The sequence below is a fragment of the Callithrix jacchus genome, chromosome 6 (genome assembly GCF_049354715.1).
Source record: "Callithrix jacchus isolate 240 chromosome 6, calJac240_pri, whole genome shotgun sequence".
Classification (NCBI taxonomy): domain Eukaryota; kingdom Metazoa; phylum Chordata; class Mammalia; order Primates; family Cebidae; genus Callithrix; species Callithrix jacchus.
In genome coordinates this window covers 11,794,558-11,807,722 of record NC_133507.1, presented here as the reverse complement: position 1 = coordinate 11,807,722, position 13,165 = coordinate 11,794,558, and the positions used below count along the sequence as shown (strand labels likewise).

At 40.5% G+C, this 13,165-nt stretch overlaps 1 long non-coding RNA gene across 9 annotated transcripts in view; it reads right to left on the bottom strand.

Moving 5' to 3' along the window:
• The window catches only part of LOC118154464 (uncharacterized), a 924,399-nt gene that overhangs the window by 322,974 nt on the left and 588,260 nt on the right, over nt 1-13,165 (bottom strand). Inside the window, exon 8 of one of the 9 annotated variants that reach the window (XR_013536617.1) lies at nt 2,371-2,454. The exons of the other annotated variants lie outside the window; for them this stretch is intronic. This is a non-coding gene — a long non-coding RNA (uncharacterized LOC118154464). The remainder of the gene's footprint in view (nt 1-2,370; nt 2,455-13,165) is intronic. 9 annotated transcript variants of the gene reach the window in all.

Sequence of the window (13,165 nt, the reverse complement as noted above, 5' to 3'; positions counted from 1 at the left end):
ATTAATATCTTATGCTATTGATTTCAAAGATGAAGTCCAGAACCTTATGGTAAATCTAGAGGAAGTTTGTCTCTCATGATAGATGCTGCCACAAGCTTCACCTAATAATATCTGAGTAAATCATAATCTCCAATCAGCTCAGGATGGGCTCACTGAGCATCTACATCCTCTTCTGGGGACTATGGGCCCTTATGTCCTCTGGGCACATTTCCTATAAATGGCCACCTAAAATGTTCCTGGCTCCTTGTTATTTGTGACCGTCATTGGTAGATTGAGTTATAATCCAGCCAAGCTATAGTCAAATCATCCATGCCATTTTAAGGGTTTCAGACGTGTCCCTCAAAACAAGGACATTTGCCATGAGACAAAGTTAGTCAGTCAAGAACTATTAGAAAGACATTGGGAAAAACCCAGGCAGAGCCATGAACCAAGTGTGCTTTGGGCTTTGGTAGGTGGATGGGCTGAGCCCTGTTCTTCTAGATTCCCTGTTCCTTACATGGGAATGACCAGCCCTTAAACAAATAAATGAACCATGGTATACACCAGTAGTTGGGAAAAGCAATGTTTCCTCTCTTACCCCCTGCACCAAGTTTACTACTTTGAAATATTATTGTAATTCACAAGTTGCTAATATATTTTCCAAGCATCGTCCCTTTTAACTGTTAAAACTACATAGTGGCATATATAAATAATAGAACCATTGATAGGAATAGTCAGTAAGCCAGACTGTATAAAGTCCCCTTCATGTCTGGGGGTAGGGAGAAGAGGATAAGGAACCTTACCTTCCAGCATCTCTAGCTATCAGCCCTATAGGTCATTATTCCAAAATGGCCAGCCTGGGTAAACACTGGAGACAGATGTTTTTCAGTTTATTTATCTTCTTCTGTCATTTTCACTGATACTCTCCCCTCTTCTTGTCAGCTGACCTTTCACAAATGCTGGCTTTGTTTTAGAAATGTCCTATTGTAAAAAAGAGGGCAGAATTCACAGAGCAAAGGCCAATGTAGCTGAAAGGCTCTGTGAGGGCCACGGAGCCTTGTTTCCTCTGCCAAAGGCCAGTGTTGACCTGCTCCTACCCATTAGGAGGAAGGGGGTCAGCCCTCACTTCCCAATGCTTCATCCTGTTCAAGCTTCGTTCCTTAATATTTCCCAGGAGAACATATTAACAGAATGAAACTATTGTTGGCTAATCTATTTGCTGTGGTGCTAACTTAGGAAAATAAGAGTCAGCAAATATCTGGGTGACTTTTATAAGGAGATAGAGAGAGACAAGTCAATTTTCAATGGTAGAAGTGAGGACTGGAAAATGTCTTAGTCTAGACTTATATTTCCAGTATTGGCTAGTTCTTTCTACTCAGAATCTCTCGAGGAAAGGAACTAATCTTACATGTAATAGAGTTTGTTGGATAGAAATAATAGATAATCTGATTTTAGGCCTCAACTCTATTTCTATGAGACCTGAGATTCTTGTTGGTGGATCAAATTACTTCTCTGAGCAATTCCCTCTTTAGCAATAAAATAAATAAAATAAGGATAATGGTCCCTCTCCACCTGCCTCAAAAGAGTGTTGAAACTCCAGTAAGATCACACATGTAAAAGCATATTATAAATAGAAAACACTCATAAAGGGTGCTGAGTACTTGGTACTTGGGCTGTGGAGCTTGAGCTAACATCATTTCCCAGCCTGCTCAACAATCCCAAAACTAACATTCAGAAGGAAGCTCCATGGACAATGTCAAGCATCACATCTGGCTGTCAGAACCAGAAGGAGCAAGTTGTGAGTCATAGATTAGTCCCATGTCTTGTCAGTGTTCTCTCTAAGACAGACTTTAAGACACAAAAGGAAGCTGCATGGACCATGACCATCTATACCAGTGGTGGAACAGTTGAACAGATTGTGTATCTCGTTCATTGCAGCATAATAGAACTGTTGATGAGCCTCTAAACTGCGAAAGATACCAAGATTATTCTGGTTGTCCTGGATGCCATTTCAAATATCTTTCAGGCCGCTGAGCAGCTAGGTGAACCTGAGAAACTTAGTATAATGATTGAAGAATACAGAGGCTTGGACAAAACGGAAGCTCTACAAAACCATGAAAGCGAGTCTGTGTAAGGCTTCATTAAACTTAATTGAGAAGTATGTCTCTGTAGAGGAAGAGTAAGATCAAAATGTTGTACCTGAAACTACCTCTCAAGGCTAGACCTTCCAAGTTCAGGATGGGACTCCCGGGACCCTTACATTTTAGATCATGTAGCTGAGGCATAAATTTGTTGTGTATTATGTTTGGCATTTTGTCTTATTTTTTCTCTATGAAGAAATCATTTTAAATGTGGTTTGTTATTGCAGCACGTTTTACATTGAAACTATACCTGAACAGGCCCAACTGTACATCCTGTACGAAGCTTGTCCTCTGGTTTCTTATTTCTATGTGGAATTTTATATTTTGCAGCATCCTGTAAATAAACATTGAAGTCCATCCTTTACTTCACCATGAAAAAAAAAAAGGGAAATTTCAGATGATCAAAAAACATGGGGACATTTCTAAATTAGAAGAGCTCAAATAATGATCCCTTTCTGGTTCCTGAGACTGTAGGGAAAGGTTAATAAGTTAGACAATGATTTCCCATCAGGAGATGGAGAACTCAGTGTCTGAGGCATAATGATAAAACTGAAGTTACTAAGCAGCAATTCCTTCCTGCTCATATCTCAGAAGCAAACAATCCTCAGGGTTAAGGGGCACAAAGCCCACAGAGGCCGTCCTGAGGCTTTCCAGGTGTGGGCATGCTCAGGCCTTGCTCAACAGACAAGACAAAGCAATGCTGATGCCCCCATGATAGCAAATCAACTTCTATTGTTTCTTGAAAGCATCTTTGGATGAGAGCAAGGTCAAGAAGGCTTTCTCCCATGGTATTGAAAACTGGAACAGAGAGAAAGAATTTTTTAACACAATGCTAAAACATCCAGCACAAGCTCTGAGGTGCATGTAGCTCTGAATGCTTCCTTTATAGCAGGGAGGAAGGTCTGAGGTTGCTCTAGGAAGGAGTATCTGGCACAGAAAGCTTTGTAGAAACTCCATCAGGTCTCCACTCTCTGCCTCCTGGTTAGCTGCTGCCTTGACCTCCTCTTTTGCTTTTCTATTGCAGTTGTTGGATTTGCGATCTTTGCCATTTCAGGAAAGTTTCAGCCTGTGTTGTATTGTAATTTTAGCTTTGTACTGTTTTTCAGTTGTAAAAGAACCTCTTTCAAGAACAGAATGGAAAGAAGCAGTCCTTCAAAAGGATTCGAATGAGAAACGTGTGAGTGTGTGAGTGCGGGCACTGTGGTAAACCCAGCCGTTGCTGAGCAGAGGTTACTCATTTATACACTCAGCCATTCGACTTGGATTTCTAGACCTCTATAGTAGAGGCTGACAACATAAAGACGAATGAGAACAACCCGCTTCATCCACAGAAACATGTGGTCCAAGGAAACGGAAACTCACTTCGCCCTCACTGTCATCACCATCAGCCGCATGAGCAACCTCAATACCGTGACACATTTTCATTTATGGGTAACCCATTTAATGGAAATTCTTAAATCAGTTTCCTTCTTTCTTTGCTTTACTGTTGCCATCTTTTGCTTTACTTTTATTTGGGATTCTGGCAAACACTTGCAGGTTTGCTATATAACTAAACTTGTGTTACGAGGATTTGGTGTATAGATTATTTCATTCCCCAGGTCATAAGCATAGTACTTGATAGGTGGTTTTTGATCTTCACCCTCCTGCCACCCTCCAACCTCAAGCAGGCCCTGGTGTCCATTGTTCCCTTCTTCATGTCCATATGTATTCAATATTTAGCTACCATTTATAAGTGAGATTACAAGTTATTTGGTTTTCTATTCCTCTGTCAGGTCACTTAAAATAATGGCCTCCAACTCCACCCAGGTTGCTTCAAAGGACAGGACCTTGTTCTTTTTTATGGCTGCATAGTATTCCATGGTATGTATATATACCACATTTTCTTTATCTGGTCTACCATTAGTGGGCATTTACATTGGTTCCACATCTTTGTGATTGTGAATAGTGCTACAATGAACATACACGTGCATGTCTTCAGTCAATTTCTAATTCATCTCTAAATCTTCTCTGTCACTTTCAACTACTTTGAACACATAGAACTTAGTAGCTGTCTAATAAATATTTGTGGAAAGATGGCCTTGAAGAATAAAATAAATATCTAAAGTGGGTTGATATCATTTGAGCAGGAAGAGTGAGGGTGGATGCATCCATTGGAGGGCATTGGGGACAACTGAGGAAGAATGGAGTAATTAATTGCACATGACCCCAGGCCCTTTGCACTCACCAGATTCTGGATTCCTCCTGCATTCTTAGTCACAAGCCAGATTCAGCTTTAATTGATCTCCAGTGAGCACCTGAAGTGAACCAGGAACTATGTAGGTATTCTTGTATGGCATACTATATCTAATATCACAAAAGAACCCCTTATGTCCAATGAATCCCCCATTACCTGGGTGGGGGGCAAATGTGGCTCAAAGGCATTAAATAAGTTGCCTAGGTTCCACAGCCTAGTTATGTTAGACCCAGGATCCCATGTCAGGTCTGCTGCCTCTGACTAGGGTTGCATTATTCTTAAGCATCAGAAACGGATCTCGGAACATGAATAATAAATGAGAAAGACCCACCTAGTTAAACTGACTGTGATTTTTTAATCCATTTGGATGATTGGAACAAAGCCTATAAAAGCATCCTTTAAAAGATCAGGCCAGCCAGAGTCACCTCCCCTTTGTGAGAAGGAAGTCACATAGGTCTGGCTCATCCTCTTAGGAGCAGAGTCCCTGTGAGTTTAGTTCCGAAACAGCTCATCCCAGTCTGCCCTCTCTCTACTGCTTCAATGCAAATAATGACCTGAACCCAGGGTAACCTTATAGATTTTTTAATTCAATAGTTATTTAAAGTCACCAAACAACTTATTTAGCAGATAAGATAAAGCACACAGGATAAAACGTGCAGGCATGCAAATGTAAAGCATTTCCATGTGGCACACCAAAGCCTGGTATGGCGTTTTGTAAAAGCCTTCAAAGTGCTGTGCATGTCCTTATACATTTCTACATTCCAATGTAGGATTGTGGAGATCTAATTTCCCTCAATTAAGTTCTCATTGCTGGTGAAGCTTGAACAGAATGTGAAATGGTTTGAAGTAAAGAGTCTGTCCTTCAGCGTGAATTGATGTGGCAGGAACAGAGGGATCAGAGCAGCCATGAGGCAATGCTCTGTATCCTCATCAAAGAAGATGGATGCTTCTGGACTTGAAGAGGAAGAGCAACAGCATTCTGACTGGCATTGATATAACAAAAGGTCACTCAAGAATCCAAGCCAGAGGGTATGATTCAGTCCCTGAGGGTGTCGTTCACATTGCAGCCTTTGTAAATAGCAACTCCTGGACTTGGTAGACATGGGGGTCCTATGGACCCCTTGTCTTCCCTACTCCCTAGTACTGTTATCCTCCATTTATGACCAACATGGCGGAGCAGGCAGAAGGAAGAGAAGTCACCATATGTTGCCTTGGCCCCAGCTCATGACGACATCCCCAGAGTCAATAGCCTTCGAGTGCCCTCAGGAAAGAGGATGTGGGAGTGAAGAGTACCATGTGCCTATTCTGTATAAATGTCTGTGTTTTATTGATCCATCCACAATCCCTCCCAAGAGGGGTGAATCATTACACCCTGTCTTTACAGCCAGTGCCTCCTCTATATGAAAGACACAGCAGAACACTCCCTCTTTACCATTCTCAACTTTGCTTTTGTCAATAAGTGCTGAAGACATAAAAAGGGAAGATGGGCTTTCCTCCTGAATGAGAGCTATTTCACTTTCAATATACGGACTGTGGCAAATATCTTTAGATGTTGTGTCCCATGGAGACTTTTCAGAGGTAGGTTTTGTTTGCAGAGGGCTCTTTTCCCCTTAAACCAGACCTGGAGAGTCTTCTTCCCTTAATTTGACCTTGCGGATGCATTGTGGCATGGGCATGACAAACCATGCCCTGGTTCTTTTGTTGGGAATGATGGGCTCACATCAGATTCTCCAGGCAGCATCAGTCCTGCCATCCTGAGCAAGGGCCGAGTTAAACAGAGCTCTCCTCTCTTTTGTGTTTAGGCTGCTGCCCCTTCTGTCTCTGCACAGCCCAGACCAGCAACATTTTAAGGCAGAGGTTTAAAGTGAGCATGAAACTGCCACTTTTAGATGTTATGCTTCCTGCAGGCTTTAAGGCGCACACAGAAAATTTAAATGCATCCCCAAATAGCACTTGGTATCAAGAAGGAGCATCTTTGAGGTACTATGTGATGAAAGATTGAGGACGGAGCAGCACCACTAACATAAAAACTAACATATCCAACTCATGGCTCCTCCCAACTCAGTATTAAAAGAAGCAATGGGGAATAAGAACACATTCTCTCTTGGCAATCTTCAGAATAGTAAAAAGCACTTTATATTTATGCATAATGAGCTACTTTCGTGCTTTACAGACCATCTTGTGCATGGTTTGTACCTCATATTAAATTTGATGATGGATATGAAAGTATTTTATAAACAGAAAATTGTTATGCAGATTTTAGCTATTATGAAAATAATGATGAGTAAATAACTTCAGTTAGTGAGGCTGTCATTGGAGCAATTTGGAAGCCTCTCTCTCCTGCTTCCCCAGCCCTACCCTTGGATGCAGATGAAAGAAAAACACACAAGAAAGGAATTTCAGGAGATGGAATTTTTTTTAAGTTATTGACATTCATTAATAGTCAAAGAACTGCAAATTAAACTGTAGAATTCCATTTCAAGATATAAGAGATTGGCAAATAAATAAAAAGAGCGAGAACAATCAACGTTGACAACACAATAGTGAAATATGCAGTGTGAAGTGTTAAAATTGTAAAGGTCCTAATGATTTGATACGATAATTCCACTTTTGTGAATCATCCTACAAAAAATGAAAACACTAGTCATTATATCCCATTATATCCATGTATATATAGATAGGTAACTGGATACATAGATATAAATAGGTACCTATGGATGCTCAATATAGGATTGTTTGTAGTACAGAAAATGAAAAAAAAAACTCTAAATAATCATTCATAAATCAGTAGTCTCCTTTTTTTGGGGGGGGGAGTGTCTCACTCTGTCTCCAGGCTGGAGTGCAGTGGTGCTATTTCGGCTCACTGCAACCTCCACCTCCCAGGTTCAGGTGATGTTCATGCCTTCAGCCTCCTGAGTAGCTGAGAACACAGGCATGTATCACTACATCTTGCTGTGTGTGTGTGTGTGTGTGTGTATTTTTAATAGAGATGGAGTCTTGCCATGTTGGCCAGGCTGGTCTTGAACTTCTGGCTTCAAGTGACCCACCCACCTCAGCCTCCCAAAGTACTGGGATTACAGGCATGAGCCACTGTGCCCCACAGTCGTTCCTGAACAACAAAATTTTAATGTCTTTGTGCTAATGCTCTGCCCTCAAGATATACTATAATTTACTGAGCCTTACACATATTTGTCAATGTTTAAGCTGATTCTAATGTTTTGCCATTATAAAACAACAGACATAGGCAGCCTTGTATACAAATCTCAACTCTGATTATTCCTGTAGTGTTTATTTCCAGAAAGGGAAATGAATAGTATTTCGGATTGTGATGGCAGCTGAGTGATCATATGACAGAGCACAGGGTGGTTGGAAGCAGGGTTTGGCAGTGTGAACCAGAGGGGAAGGGTGGGAAAGAAACCTTCTCTGTAAAGGGGGTACTTGACCAGGAGACCTACATGAGGGGAAGGAGCCAGCCATACATAACACTGAGCAATCACCTCTCTGGCAAATGGCACAGCATGTGCAAAGGCCCTGACTCAGGAAAGCTCCAAAGCTTTACAGAGTCAGGGTGAAGAAAGACAAAGCTAGAGCATGGGCTTGCAGGTATGGAAAAGAATTTGACTTTTACTGCCAGAACTCTGGAAAACTCTCAAGAGACCTTTAAGATAAATAGAGTGGCGCGATGTATGAGCAGGAACTGCCTCCAGTGGGTGGAGGTAAGTTGTAAGAGGATGAAGAGAGGTGGGATTGTGGCGGGGTTAACTCACGCAGGCAGCAGTGGTACAAGTCTCATCCTGGGGAGGTGGGCAGTGTAGATGACAGAGGTGGACAGGTGGAAAAAAAGAACTCAGGACAAATACAAGGATTTCCCTGCAAGAGAGAAGATGGCAGCTACTTAGTATGGTGGGATGAACTGGGCAGAAAAAATGTTAAGCAAAAGACTGCATTGAGTAGGGGAAGAAGTAGATGTTCCCTTTTGGTCATGTCCTATCAGAATCCCAGTAGTAGTGCTAAGTAGGCAGCTGAACACCCTAGCCTGGAGCTTAGGGAAGCTCTCAGTGCAGGAAGTATGGCTTTAGGGAGTCATTACCAAACAGGAGGTACCGAGGTCCCACATCATAGGACTGGACGTGCTGAAAACAATGAGAAAGAGAAAACAGAGGAGAGAGGAAGCTAAAGGACTGAGTCCTGGGGATAGTAGAGGCGAAACTGTAGAGAGTGGAGAAGTTACTTAGAATTACTGGTGAGACAGAATAAAAATAAGAAAGACAAGGGGAGGACATTTCAAATGATGCTCTAAAGACAAATAAACACATTGAGTTGGGCAGCTTGGGGGTCATTTGTGCCTCTGAAAACCACTTCTAGGAGGCAATGATGACAGAGTTCATTCTGTTTTGTGGGTGGAAGGCGATGGGAAGAAAGGAGCAGAGACTGAGTGCAGAGCCTTCCGTAGACCACTGGGGCTCTAAAGGGTGCAGAGAAATGAAAAACTCTCAGGGGGGTATCACACAAAAGGAGGCTTAAGTTTTATTCTTTCCTTTACAGTACATATTACAGCAGGTTTGCATGCTCAGGGATGAGAATGAGCAATGGAGGAGCAGTTGGTGATAAAGGAAAGAATGTGAATGAAAAAGCGAAGTCTTTGAGAAGGCAAGAGACGTGAATCCAAAGCACAAGTGGTTGGTTTTTCAATCTTCCAATAAAAAGTAGTGGAAAACAAGAGGGAAGGAGATGTAGATAGAATTATAAATGAGATGGGAAAGATGAGGCAAGGTCAGCTAGTGAGAATGAAAGGACAGGAGGAAGGCTTTAGGAGAAAAGAAATGATACAGGCCGGATGCAGTGGCTCACACTTTTAATCCCAGCACTCTGGGAGGCTGAGGTGGGCAGATCACAAGGTTGGGAGTTTGAGACCAGCCTGGCCAATATGGTGAAACCCTGTCTCTACTAAAAATACAAAACCATTAGCCAGATGTGGTGGCGCATGCCTGTAATCTCAGCTACTCAGGAAACTGAGGCAAGAGAATTGCTTAAATCCAGGAGGCAGAGGTTGCAGTGAGTCAAGATTGCACCACTGCACTCCAGCCTGGGAGACAGAGCAAGACTCTGTCCCAAAGGCGGGGAAAAAAAAAAGATATGAAAACATAATCTTTCATAGAGGATACCTGAGCTTACCAGGGAACTTGCCAGTAAGATTCCCATAAAGCTTTGACGTTCATTTGAGGAGATGGCATTGGAAGTAAAATCACTCAGCTCAGCTACGCTATTTTTCCCGGCAACTTTCCACTTTGGGTGCAGGTGATAATTGGGTTGATACAAGGTTACAGTTTTGCAAGATAAGCAAAACAGAGGGATGTTCACAGTGCCATATTATTACGGCCTATTTTCAAAGTAAAAAAAAAAAAAAAGGAAGTGAGGTTAGAAGAGGGGCTGAAAGGCAGAGAGAAAATATTGGCTGGGGTAGCATACGAAGTGAGCTGCAAAGCGGAGGTTAAGATTTCAGAGGGAGTGAAGGACCAGGATGTGAACTTACAACGTGTGTTTGAAGAAGAGCAAAAGTAAAATTCACATGCAGTGAGGAGATCAAGGAAACAAGAGGCCATGGTTGAATGAGTCATACGTCAGGATGGGGAGCTCACCAAAAATGGTAACAGAATCACATACAGAAAGTAAACTATGAACCAGGAGCTTCGGTCTGCTGTGAATGAGTGCCTAGGACACAGGAAAGACAGTGGTTGTACTGCAGAATGTCACTTCTTCTCAAGCAGGAGTGCCAATCTTTTGGCTTCCTTGGGCCACACTGGAAGAAAAAACATTATCTTGGGCCACAGTAAAATATGCTAACACTAATGACAGCTGATAAGCTAAAACAAACAAATCTCATAATTTTTGTTTTCTTTTTGAGACAGTCTCACTCTTTGTCAGCCAGGCTGGAGTGCAATGGCGCGATCATGGCTTACTGCAACCTCTGCCTCCCGGGTTCAAGCAATTCTCCTGCCTCAGCCTCCCATGTAGCTGGGATTATAGACACCTGCCACCACTCCTAGCTAATTTTTTTGTACTTTTAGTAGAGATAGGGTTTCACCATGTTAGTCAGGCCGATCTCCAACTTCTGACCTCAGGTAATCTGCCCGACTTGGCCTTCCAAAGTGCTGGGATTACACGCGTGATCCACCATGCCCAGCCAAGTCTCATAATGTTTTAAGAAAATTTGCCAATTTGTGTTGGGCCACATTCAAAACCATCCTGGGCTACATGACTGTGAGCCACGGATTGAACAAGTTGTTCTAAAGGCTGTGGGATTTAACCAAGAAGAAGGAGAAATGCTGCAGAAGGGACACTGTAAACCCTCCATCTCCAGAACCTGAAATATGAGACTTAAGAGAAAAATAGCCTCCACTGAAGACCTCAAAGGTAGAGGTGTCCTCAGGGAATAGCCCAGCAGAATTTTCCACATCCCAGGGAACTCTCTACAAAATGTTGAAGATGTAGAGGAGTTACTGCTGAAGTAAAGACAAGATTAGAAAAAATTAGCAAAGGTCGAAGGAAAGAAGAAGAGTGGCAAAGTAGGTTCTTTTCGGGTCCACACAAAACAGACTGGGGATGACGGTAACTCAGGGCGCAGCAGTAGCCAGGGAAGCCTGGACTCCTGCAACAGCTGTAGCAATTACAGTTATGAAGTGTTCTGCCATAAATTCAAGCATAGTGGTTCTGTGTTCCTACTTCAATGTCCTTCCTCCTCCGGGGCTGTTGAAATGGTATTTTGATGCGATCTTCATTTTTGTCAATACCAATTGTCTCAAACCTATTTGTTTGGGAAAAAATTACTAATTTGTGATTCTACCTTACACATTGGCTGAAACACAGCTCCATTTGAGGGTCTATCTCAAGGTGCTCTATTCTTTTTCATTGATCTCTTCTAATTCTCGTACCAAAGTGCCTTTCTAAATCATGTCCAGTTTCCTTTTAACAAAATTACTATTTACTAGGACAAGTCTTCCCTACTTAGTCTTTGCTCAGGGGTTGGGTTATTCCAACCCTCCATTCAGCCACTGAACTTTCTAGTAACATAAAAAACTGCCAAAACAATGCCACTAGGATTTTGATGACTGCTAAAACTGCAAATAAATCAGAATGGAACCACAATCCCCATACTCTCTTTAGAAAATACCTAGTAATTAACACAGGGCTTCATGTGTTCCTCAATTAATTCTCTCATCTGAATTAGTTGTTTCCATTATACTTCTAAATGTTTATTGCTTACATAGTATATAGGAAACATATGAGAGTTTCACATTTATTTATTTTCTATTCAGCCACCATAATGAAATATCTTATTAATGTTAATGTTTTTTCTAAATATTACTTGGTTATTTTATCTTTTGATTGTTTTATTTTTATCACATTCTCCATAATAAAAATAACATTATCAATATTCATGTCTTGTTTCTGATTCTTATGTGAATACACAGAATGTACTGTTGATAAGTATACATATATTAGTCACTCAAGATGTATATTCCTAGTTTTTAAAACAATTGCATGTGAGATTGAATTTATTCCTTTTGCATTCCTAGAATAAGCTTTATGTTGTGTTATTTTAAACATTAATTCAGTTTGTTTGATTTCTAGCCTTTTAAAATGTGTAAGTATTCATTCATGCTTTTAAAACTGATATTAGTGCACTCAGAATATTTTTTCATCTGGAATTAATATCAGTATTTTATCTTTTCCAAAAAGAAAATCATTTATTTTACTGAGTACTTCAATATTTTAGCATAGATTTAGAGGCCTTATAATTCCTATCCCCTTTATGCTTGTTGTTTTATCATTTCTCAATTGTAGAATATTTTGTTTATTTGAGCTAGGCATTTTGTTATCTTAAGGAGGATTCCAGACGTAGGTCTTGAAATTGTTTTCCTTATAAAAATAGTGTCTTAGATTTACCTCTCCATTTACTTGTCAATTCTACTCCTTACCAATATTGCTTCTTTATATTTACAGCTTTTGTCTAATTTCTTGAGTATAATAATTAACTCATTTCATTTTATTTTGCCTTCTTTAATAATGCTATGAATTTGCTTTTTAATACAGTTTTGGAAGCATCCAATATCTTTGTGAGTTGTATTCCATTTTTTCTTTTTAAAACAATTGTATTCATAATATCTTTCTAGATCTGCTAGAAATTTGCAGTAGTACATTAAAACTTCTAAATAGGTTGATTTGAAATTTTTTTAGCCCATGTGAATTTTTGGAATTTGGGGGAAGTCTTTTTTATAGCTTAAAATATATATTTTCTGAATTTTTCTTTTAATTTCTCAGTAGATGCCTACAAAAATAATTCTTTTTTATTAGCAGAATAAAAAAATGTGTGCTTTAGTAACTTTTCAGTGTTATCCCTCATGGTAACATAAGCCTAGCAAGGCTAAATGATTACCAACTAAGACAACCCAAGCAGCTTAGATGGGCACTTCATTTGTACATACCCAGATGCCTTTCTTTTCCTCCTTCTCAGATTGTTCTTCTTTTTAGTTTCAGATAAAACACTGGTAATTTTTAATTAATGGAATATTTTATTTATTGCTTTAACAAATAGTTCTATTTTGTGGGAAGCCATATTCACAGAAGGAAGTCACAAAATCTCTGGACCCCACCTTGTTCATCTAAGAGACCTGAACTACCCTTGCTGGCACCACCCACACCGAGTGGCCCTTTTCAGAATTAAATGGAGAGCATCTCAGCATGAAAGTCATCATCTTCAAAAGTAACCTGTTCACGTAAGAATCACAGTAACACATTAGGAAAATATTTA